Source organism: Lolium perenne, chromosome 2 (assembly GCF_019359855.2).
Source record: "Lolium perenne isolate Kyuss_39 chromosome 2, Kyuss_2.0, whole genome shotgun sequence".
In the NCBI taxonomy this organism is placed as follows: Eukaryota; Viridiplantae; Streptophyta; class Magnoliopsida; order Poales; family Poaceae; genus Lolium; species Lolium perenne.
Window position 1 is genome coordinate 64,784,611 of NC_067245.2, and position 11,779 is coordinate 64,796,389.

The window sequence follows — 11,779 nt, forward strand, 5'->3', positions numbered from 1 at the left end:
TTTCAGCATGAAGTGGAAATAATCGTAATGGAAAAGTCAAATATCTATGATTGGATCATGGTGGAAATATTTTAATTACAGTTTTAGCGAACATCTAAGAAAGTTACGAAATTGTTCCACAACTCACGTTTCTCGGAACACCATAGTTATGATGGAGTATTCAAGAGACGTATCCAAACCTTGTTGGATTAATGATGAGATAAATAAAATGATGGCATTATATTTTTGTGAATTATGCTTTAGTGACTACCATATTTACACTAAATAGAGTGTCATCATAATCTGTTGAAGCGACACCATACAAGTTATGGCATGGGTATAAAACCTAATAGTCCTTTCTTAAATTTTGGTATGCATAGCATAAGTAAATTAGTTTACAACGAAAATCGGATGAATTTCTTTGTTGGTTATCCCAGAGAACAAATTGGAAATTATTTCCACTGTGAAGTCAAAGACAAAAGTGTTTGTCGATGTTTCTTCCTTATTTCCAAGAAATTATTTCTCGCAAAATATTCGAGTGGGAGGACAATGGAAGTCGATAAGGTTGATGAACCTGAGCATAATGGCCAGAGTAGCACATCATCAAAAATGGTTTTGGAAGCAGCTACGACGCTCATGGCTCACATGTCTACAAAGAGTTATAGCCATAGAGATCGAAGTATCTATTGAACCTTGTAGGTATGGTTTACTTTGTGATAAAATAAATGATTTGTGGACAAAGGATTGATTTTGAACAATGATAAACCAGCTACAAACAAACAAGCTATGATGGACCCTGACTCCGTTAACATGGCTAAGTGCCATGAAATCCAAGATAGGTGAATACTTTTTGAAAGTAAATGGATCTATAAAATTGATGGACATGGATGCAATATCCTTGAAGAAGCTCGACTTGTCGAAAAGTTGTTTAGGACAAAGTTCAAAAAGTTTACTACGATAAGATTAGATCTTCCGTAGCGATGCTTATAGTCTATGCGGATTATTCTAGTAATTGCTACATATTTCTTTTATGAGATATGATAGTAGGATGGCAAAATACATTCCTTACCAGAAGTGTGTATTAAGGATGTATAAAAGATACAACCAAGAGTTTTGCTAGTCCGTGGAATACTAGATAGGTATACAAACTTCAACTAGATGAAGTGAGTATCACGGAGTTGGAATCTTCACCGGATGAAACAATCAAAGATTTTTTATTTCATCAGAAATGATGAAGATGCTTGCATTTGCAATAAATTAAGTGGGAGCGTTGAGACATATTTATAATACTTTATGTAGATGACATATCGTTGATTATAAATAGTGTAATCATGTACTTGATGTGATTAGAAGGTTTCATTGAAAATTAATTTCAATGAAAGGATATGGACTAAAAACATATTTAGCGTCAATATCTATGAAGATAGATTGAAACGCATAATAAGTTTAAGTCAAAGTACATACAATTAATATTGAAGTAGTTCAATATAAAACATGAAGAAGGTGTTCATGTGGAGGTTTGAACAAGACTTGAGTGTATTTGACACTCAATGAGTAAAAACACATGAAGTGATTTTAGATCACGAATAATATGTACACAATCAGATGTCCTATGCTATAGAGTGTTACGAGCATATACCAAAATGATTCTTGTGATGATCATTGGACAACAGTAAGAATATCCCTGAGTGCTTTAGAAGAACCAAGGATATATAAAGTTTTGTATGGGGTAATGACAAATAAATCGTTGTAAGGTGTCGCACCGATATTAGTTTATATCACATATAAAAATGACTTTAAAATCTCAATTAGGCTAAGTGTTCATTAAAAGGTATCACAATATTCTAGAAAAGTCTATGCTAGATTTAGATGAGTTCTAAATATTGTGACGGATTCTACAAATGAAGGCAGAGTATGTCATTGTTTTGACAATGACCGAGGGTGTTTCAGTCGAGGAGTTCTTTGAGAACTTGGTGTAGTTCCGGTAGTGTCAGAACTATGAAGCTATATTTTGTGTGACAATATTGGTAACATATTTTAGACCGCGGAATTAAGGTTCCGCCAGAAGACTGAACATATACGATTAATGCCGACTCATATGAAAAATGAGTGATGCGTGGAGACGCAAATAAATTGCAAAATACATACGTTTCCGAGTGTGTCAGATTCGTTGACTGATACCTCTCCCATGAGCCAACATGATAAGCACCAGAAGGCCACGGTGTTAAATCTTTACAAATGTAAACTAGATTATTGACTCTAGTGCAAGTGGGAGACTGTTAGAAATATGCCCAAGAGGCAATAATTAAAGTGTATATTGTTATATCTTAGTGTTCATGATAAATGTTTACATCCCATGCTATAATTGTATTAACCGGAAAAATTAATACATGTGTGTTATGTAAACAACCAGAGTCCCTAGTAAGTCTCTTGTTAAGCTAGCTTGTTGATTAATAGATGATCATGGTTTCTTGATCATGAACATTGGAAGTTATTAATAACAAGATCATATCATTACGTGAATGATGTGATGGACACACACCCATAGTAAGCATAGCATAAGATCAAGTCATTAAGTTCAACTTGCTATAAGCTTTCGATACATAGTAACCTAGTCCTTCGACCATGAGATCATGTAAATCACTTACACTTGATGGGTACTTTGATTACATCAAACTGCCCTACGTAAATGGGTGGTTATAAATATGGAATTAAGTATTCGGAAAGTATGAGTTGAGGCATATGGGTCAAGAGTGGGATTTGTCCATCCTGATGACGAATAGATATGCTCTGGTCCCTCTCGGTGGAATGTCATGTAATTAGCTTGCAAGCATGTGACAAGATCAAAAGGGATGACATACCACGATACGAGTAAAGAGTACTTGTCGGTAACGAGGTTGTACTAGGTATAGAGATACCGATGATCGAACCTCATATAAGTAAAGTATCACGCGACAAAGGGAATCAGTATCGTATGTTAATGGTTCATTCGATCACTAAGTTATCGTTGAATATGTGGGAGCCATTATGGATCTCTAGGTCCCGCTATTGGTTATTGATCGAAGAAGAGTCTCGATCATGTCCGCATAGTTCACGAACCGTAGGGTGACACACTTAAGGTTCGATGTCGTATAATAGATATGGAATATGAATTGGAGACTGAATGTTGTTCGGAGTCACGAATAGGATCCAAGACATCACGAGGAGGTCCGGAATAGTCCGGAGAATAAGATTCATATATGGGAAGTCATTTTCAGGGTTACCGGAAAAGTTTAGGATTTTTCGGTATTGTACCGGAGGTTCTAGAAGGTTCCGAAGAGTACCATAGTGGGGCCCACCTATCCCGGACAACCAACATGGACCAGAGGGGTTTCATAGGCCCACGTGGGCCAGGCACACCAGCCCCCAAGGCCCATGTGGCTGGATCAAGTGGATCAGATAAATCCCTTGAAAATAGGGACTTAACTTGGAGGGGGAAGTTTCCCCCCTTGTTTTGGCCGACCCAAGGGCTTGGAGGAGGGGCCAAGGCAGCCCCCCACGCCTATATAAGAGGGAGGGAAGGGTTGGGGCGAAGCACATCATTCGCCAAACCCTAGCCGCCCCTCTCTCCCTCCTCCTTTTTCCTGCGTAGGCTTGGCGAAGCCCTGCAGGAATTTCTCCTCCACCACCACCACCACGCCATTGTGCTGTTGGGATTCCGAAGGGATCTACCACCTCCGCTGCCCGCTGGAACGGGGAGAGGAAGGACGTCATCGACACCGTACGTGTGACCGAGTACGGAAGTGCTGTCGGATGGCACCACTGGAAGGATCGTCTACATCAACCACGAGATCTGATCTCGTTAAGGCTTTGGATCTACGTGGGTTAGTTTCTCATCTATCTCGTTGCTCTGATATCATAGATTAGATCTTGGCTTTTCCATAGATTGGATCTTGGATTTATTCGTCTTTGCGATAGATTTTTTTTGTTTTCCATGCATCAAACCCTACAAGGGCCTCACCGTATGCTCCTCGACCCTTCCCACCAAAGGGGAAGACCTCGATCCACTATGGAACCTTAGGGTGGTCACCGAACCCGCACAAAGCTTGGGGCTATCTTCACAACTTAATTGGAGGCTCCCAATAAATCGCCACAAAGGACTTGCCCTTAAAGAACTTTCACAACTTAATTGGAATCCCCAAGAACACCACAAAAACCACTAAACCGTCTAGGGTCCAAAGGCCCAAGAGGAAAAAGTTCCAGGAACAAGCTCCCGAAGATAATATCTCACGAACTTTCACCTCCACGTATCACCGCGGAGAAGTCAAACCGATGCACCAAATGCAATGGCAAGAACATCAAAAACATGCTCAAATCCTTCTATCTCAAATTCTAACAAAGCTACAAAAACTATTGGGGAAATAGGAGAGGAAGAACAAATAGGAGAACACAAAATTCTCCAAGATCTAGATCCCAAATATTCACTCACAAAGAGATGATTTGGTTTGGTCCAAGTGTGGATCTAGATCTCCTCAAACTTTCTCCTAAATAGATGCAAGAATCATTAGATGGGGAGAAAGATCTCAAGCTCAAATATCAACAACAATGGTGGCGAAGCTTGAGAGAGAAGAGGAAGAAGTGGCTAGAGAGAGAAAAAAATCAGGGCTTAAAAAGGTGGGTAGAAAATCTGCCTGTTGGGCTGGCAGTGGCTGGGGCCGGTAGTACCGACCAGCTAGGGGCGGTACTATCGCCGGTGTGCAGGAGGCGCGCATGTGGTGGCCTGGGCACTGATACGTCTCCGACGTATCGATAATTTCTTATGTTCCATGCTTGTTTTATGACAATACCTACATGTTTTGTTCACACTTTATGATGATTTTATGCGTTTTCCGGAACTAACCTATTGACGAGATGCCGAAGTGCCAGTTCCTGTTTTCTGCTGTTTTTGGTTTCAGAAATCCTAGTAAGGAAATATTCTCGGAATTGGACGAAATCAACGCCCAGCATCTTAGAATTGCATGAAGCTTCCAGAACACCCGAGAGCCGCCAGAGGGGGGCCACAGGCCCACCAGACAGTAGGCCGGCGCGGCCAGGGGGTGGGCCGCGCCCCCCTACTGTGTCATTGCCTCGTCGACCTTCCGACTCCGCCTCTTCGCCTATATAAAGGTCCCTGACCTAAAACATCGAGACGAAAAAAACACGGTACGAGAAACCTTCCAGAGCCACCGCCATCGCGAAGCCAAGATCTGGGGGACAGGAGTCTCTGTTCCGGCACGCCGCCGGGACGGGGAAGTGCCCCCGGAAGGCTTCTACATCGACACCGCTGCCATCTCCACCGCCATCTTCATCACCGCTGCTGTCTCCCATGAGGAGGGAGTAGTTCTCCATCGAGGCTAAGGGTTGTACCGGTAGCTATGTGGTTAATCTCTCTCCTATGTACTTCAATACAATAATCTCATGAGCTGCCTTACATGATTGAGATTCATATGATGATGCTTGTAATCTAGATGTCATTATGCTAGTCAAGTGGATTTTACTTATGTGATCTCCGGAGACTCCTTGTCCCACGTGTGTAAAGGTGACAGTGTGTGCACTGTGTGGGTCTCTTAGGCTATATTTCACAGAATACTTATTCACTGTTATGAATGGCATAGTGAAGTGCTTATTTATATCCCTTTATGATTGCAATGTGCTTTGTATCACTACTATTCTATGTGTTACTCTAGTGATGTTATTAAAGTACTCTATTCCTCCTGTACGGTGTAATGGTGACAGTGTGTGCATCGTGTAGTACTTGGCGTAGGTTATGATTGTAATCTCTTGTAGATTATGAAGTTAATTATTGCTATGATAGTATTGATGTGATCTATGCCTCCTTCATAGTGTGATGGTGACAGTGTGCATGCTATGTTAGTACTTGGTGTAGTTGTGTTGATCTATCATGCACTCTAAGGTTATTTAAACATGAATATCGAATATTGTGGAGCTTGTTAACTCAGGCATTGAGGGTTCGTGTAATCCTACACAATTAGTGGTGTTCATCATCCAACAACAGAGTGTAGAGTGGTTTTATTATGTGATCAATGTTGAGAGTGTCCACTAGTGAAAGTATAATCCCTAGGCCTTGTTCCCAAATACTGAAATCGCTGCTTGTTTATTGTTTTACTGCATCTGTTACTGCTGCTCATATATTCATACCACCTGTATTTCACTATCTCTTCGCCGAACTAGTGCACCTATACATCTGACAAGTGTATTAGGTGTGTTGGGGACACAAGAGACTTCTTGCTTTGTGGTTGCAGGGTTGCATGAGAGGGATATCTTTGACCTCTTCCTCCCTGAGTTCGATAAACCTTGGGTGATCCACTTAAGGGAAACTTGCTGCTGTTCTACAAACCTCTGCTCTTGGAGACCCAACACTGTCTACAAGAATAGAAGCACCCGTAGACATCAAGCACTTTTCTGGCGCCGTTGCCGGGGAGGAAAGGTAAAAGGTACTCACACTCCGGATCTCGGCTACTAAGCTATTTTCCGGTGCCGTTGTAAGTACTCGAAGCTATTTCCTTTAGATCCTGCAATTGCATCTTTTTGTTTCTTGTTTTACACTAGTTTGGCATAATGGAAAGCAACATGGAGCTTTTTATTCTTTTTCCTGAGTTAAGACATGGATGATTTGATGCGAAAATTAAAAAACACATGGAACATATTAGTATGAATACTTTGAACACCATTGTTGCTAATGATATGGAAAATTCTAAGCTTGGGGAAGCTGGTTTTGATGAGCATGATCTTTTTAGTCCCCCAAGCATTGAGGAGAAAATTTACTTTGATGATACTTTGCCTCCTATTTATGATGATTATAATGATAGTAGTCTTTTGGTACCGCCTGTTATGGAGGATAAATTTGATTATGATTACAATATGCCTCCTATATTTGATGATGAGAATAATAATGATAGCTACTTTGTTGAATTTTCTCCCACAACAACTAATAAAATTGATTATGCTTATGTGGAGAGTAATTATTTTATGCATGAGACTCATGATAAGAATGCTTTATGTGATAGTTATATTGTTGAGTTTGCTCATGTTGCTACTGAAAGTTATTATGAGAGAGGGAAACATGGTTATATGCATCTTTATAATATTAAGTTTCCCCTCTTTATGCTAAAAATCTTGAAGCTGCACTTGTTTCATCTTTATATGCTTGTTGCATTATGCTTCATGAACTTGTTTACTTACAAGATTCCTTTTCATAGGATGCATGTTAGGCTTAAATGTGTTTTGAATTTGCTTCTTGATGCTCTCTTTTGCTTCAACTACTATTTCTTGCGAGTGCATCATTAAAACTGCTGAGCCCATCTTAATGGCTATAAAGAAAGAACTTCTTGGGAGATAACCCATGTGTTTTTTTACTACAGTACTTTTGCTTTATATTTGTGTCTTGGAAGTTGTTACTACTGTAGAAACCTCTCCTTATCTTAGTTTTGTTGCATTATTGTGCCAAGTAAAGTCTTTGATAGCAAGGTTGATACTAGATTTGGATTACTGCGCAGAAACAGATTTCTTGCTGTCACGAATCTGGGCCTAATTCTCTGTAGGTAACTCAGAAAATTATGCCAATTTACGTGAGTGATCCTCAGATATGTACGCAACTTTCATTCGATTTGAGAATTTTCATTTGAGCAAGTCTGGTGCCTCTATAAAATTCGTCTTTATGGACTGTTCTGTTTTGACAGATTCTGCCTTTTATTTCGCATTGCTTCTTTTGCTATGTTAGACGGATTTCTTTGTTCCATTGACTTCCAGTAGATTTGGGCAATGTCCATAAGTGTTAAGAATGATTGTGTCACCTCTGAACATGTGAATTTTTGATTATGCACTAACCCTCTAATGAGTTTGTTTCGAGTTTGGTGTGGAGGAAGTTTTTAAGGGTCAGTAGAGGAGGATGATACAATAAGATCAAGAAGAGCAATGCCCCGGTGGTTCATCCCTGCATATTTCATGAAGACTCAAGCATCTAAGCTTGGGGATGCCCAAGGCATCCCCTTCTTCATCGACAACATTATCAGGTTCCTCTAGTGAAACTATATTTTTATTCCATCACATCTTATGTACTTTACTTGGAGCGTCTGTTTGTTTTTATTTTTGTTTTTGTTTGAATAAATGCTTGTGTGGGAGAGAGAGACACGCTCCACTGGTTCATATGAACACATGTGTTCTTAGCTTTTAATATTCATGGCGAAGGTTGAAACTGCTTCGTTAACTGTTATATGGTTGGAAACGGGAAATGCTACATGTAGTAAATGGTATAATGTCTTGAATAATTTGATACTTGGCAATTGTTGTGCTCATGATTAAGCTCTTGCATCATATACTTTGCACCTATTAGTGAAGAAATACATAGAGCTTGCTAAAATTTGGTTTGCATGATTGGTCTCTCTAAGGTCTAGATATTTTCTAGTAAAGTGTTTGAACAACAAGGAAGACAGTGTAGAGTCTTATAATGCTTGCAATATGTTCTTATGTAAGTTTTGCTGTACTAGTTTATATTTGTGTTTGCTTCAAACAACCTTGCTAGCCTAAGCCTTATATTGAGAGGGATTACTTCTCATGCATCCAAAATCCTTGAGCCAAAAACTATGCCATTTGTGTCCACCGTACCTACCTACTACATGGTATTTCTCCGCCATTCCAAAGTAAATTGCTTGAGTGCTACCTTTAAAATTTCCATTCTTTATCTTTGCAATATATAGCTCATGGGACAAATAGCCTAAAAACTATGGTGGTATTGAATATGTACTTATGCATTTTATCTCTTATAAGTTGCTTGTTGTGCGATAACCATGTTCCTGGGGACGCCATCAACTACCCTTTGTTGAATATCATGTGAGTTGCTATGCATGTTCGTCTTGTCTGAAGTAAGGGCGATTTACCATGAGTTGAATGGTTTGAGCATGCATATTGTTAGAGAAGAACATTGGGCCGCTAACTAAAGCCATGATCCATGGTGGAAGTTTCAGTTTTGGACAACTATCCTCAATCTCTTATGAGAAAATTAATTGTTGTTGAATGCTTCTGCATTAAAGAGGATTCCATTATCTGTTGTCTATGTTGTCCCGGTATGGATGTCTAAGTTGAGAATAATCAAAAGCGAGAAATCCAATGCGAGCTTTCTCCTTAGACCTTTGTACAAAGTGTATAGAGGTACCCCTTTGTGATACTTGGTTAAAACATATGTATTGCGATGATAATCCAGGTAATCCGAGCTAATTAGGACAAGGTGCGGGCACTATTAGTATACTATGCATGAGGCTTGCAACTTGTAGGATATAATTTACATGATGCATATGCTTTATTACTACCGTTGACAAAATTGTTTCTTGTTTTCAAAATAAAAGCTCTAGCACAAATATAGCAATCAATGCTTCCCTCTCTGCGAAGGGCCTATTTTACTTTTATGTTGAGTCAGTTCACCTACTTCTTTCTGTCCTAGAAGCAAACACTTGTGTTAACTGTGCATTGATTCTTACATACTTGCATATTTGCATTCATCATATTACTTTATGTTGACAATATCCATGAGATATACATGTTACAAGTTGAAAGAAACCGCTGAAACTTAATCTTCCTTTGTGTTGCTTCAATGACTTTACTTTGAATTTATTGCTTTATGAGTTAACTCTTATGCAAGACTTATTGATGCTTGTCTCGAAAGTACTATTCATGAAAAGTCTTTGCTATATGATTCAGTTGTTTAATCATTGTCTTTACCATTGCTTTGAATCGCTGCATTCATCTCATATGCTTTACAATAGTATGATTAAGATCATGTTGGTAGCATGTCACTTCAGAAATTATCTTTGTTATCGTTTACCTACTCGAGGACGAGTGGGAACTAAGCTTGGGGATGCTGATACGTCTCCGACGTATCGATAATTTCTTATGTTCCATGCTTGTTTTATGACAATACCTACATGTTTTGTTCACACTTTATGATGATTTTATGCGTTTTCCGGAACTAACCTATTGACGAGATGCCGAAGTGCCAGTTCCTGTTTTCTGCTGTTTTTGGTTTCAGAAATCCTAGTAAGGAAATATTCTCGGAATTGGATGAAATCAACGCCCAGCATCTTAGAATTGCATGAAGCTTCCAGAACACCCGAGAGCCGCCAGAGGGGGCCACAGGCCCACCAGACAGTAGGCCGGCGCGGCCAGGGGGTGGGCCGCGCCCCCTACTGTGTCGTCGCCTCGTCGACCTTCCGACTCCGCCTCTTCGCCTATATAAAGGTCCCTGACCTAAAACATCGAGACGAAAAAAAACAACGGTACGAGAAACCTTCCAGAGCCGCCGCCATCGCGAAGCCAAGATCTGGGGGACAGGAGTCTCTGTTTCGGCACGCCGCCGGGACGGGGAAGTGCCCCCGGAAGGCTTCTCCATCGACACCGCTGCCATCTCCACCGCCATCTTCATCACCGCTGCTGTCTCCCATGAGGAGGGAGTAGTTCTCCATCGAGGCTAAGGGCTGGACCGGTAGCTATGTGGTTAATCTCTCTCCTATGTACTTCAATACAATAATCTCATGAGCTGCCATACATGATTGAGATTCATATGATGATGCTTGTAATCTAGATGTCATTATGCTAGTCAAGTGGATTTTACTTATGTGATCTCCGGAGACTCCTTATCCCACGTGTGTAAAGGTGACAGTGTGTGCACCGTGTGGGTCTCTTAGGCTATATTTCACAGAATACTTATTCACTGTTATGAATGGCATAGTGAAGTGCTTATTTATATCCCTTTATGATTGCAATGTGCTTTGTATCACTACTATTCTATGTGCTACTCTAGTGATGCTATTAAAGTACTCTATTCCTCCTGCACGGTGTAATGGTGACAGTGTGTGCATCGTGTAGTACTTGGTGTAGGTTATGATTGTAATCTCTTGTAGATTATGAAGTTAATTATTGCTATGATAGTATTGATGTGATCTATGCCTCCTTCATAGTGTGATGGTGACAGTGTGCATGCTATGTTAGTACTTGGTGTAGTTGTGTTGATCTATCATGCACTCTAAGGTTATTTAAACATGAATATCGAATATTGTGGAGCTTGTTAACTCCGGCATTGAGGGTTCGTGTAATCCTACACAATTAGTGGTGTTCATCATCCAACAACAGAGTGTAGAGTGGTTTTATTATGTGATCAATGTTGAGAGTGTCCACTAGTGAAAGTATAATCCCTAGGCCTTGTTCCCAAATACTGAAATCGCTGCTTGTTTACTGTTTTACTGCATCTGTTACTGCTGCTCATATATTCATACCACCTGTATTTCACTATCTCTTCGCCGAACTAGTGCACCTATACATCTGACAAGTGTATTAGGTGTGTTGGGGACACAAGAGGCTTCTTGCTTTGTGGTTGCAGGGTTGCATGAGAGGGATATCTTTGACCTCTTCCTCCCTGAGTTCGATAAACCTTGGGTGATCCACTTAAGGGAAACTTGCTGCTGTTCTACAAACCTCTGCTCTTGGAGGCCCAACACTGTCTACAAGAATAGAAGCACCCGTAGACATCAGGCACGTGGGCTGGAGGCGGACCAGGTGCGCTTGCGCGGAAGTGGGAGGAGGCCGGTACCTCCGGCGATGGTACCGGCCGCGGTCGCGAGGCTACTGTGAGCTTTGCATTTTGCGGTACCTAGGGCGGTACTACCGGCCTCCACATGGTAGCCCAACTACCCCCTTTTTTCTTTAAAAATCAAACAAAGGCAATACTAAAACGTAAATATCTTGAGATAGGAAAATCCAAATGAGACGAAAC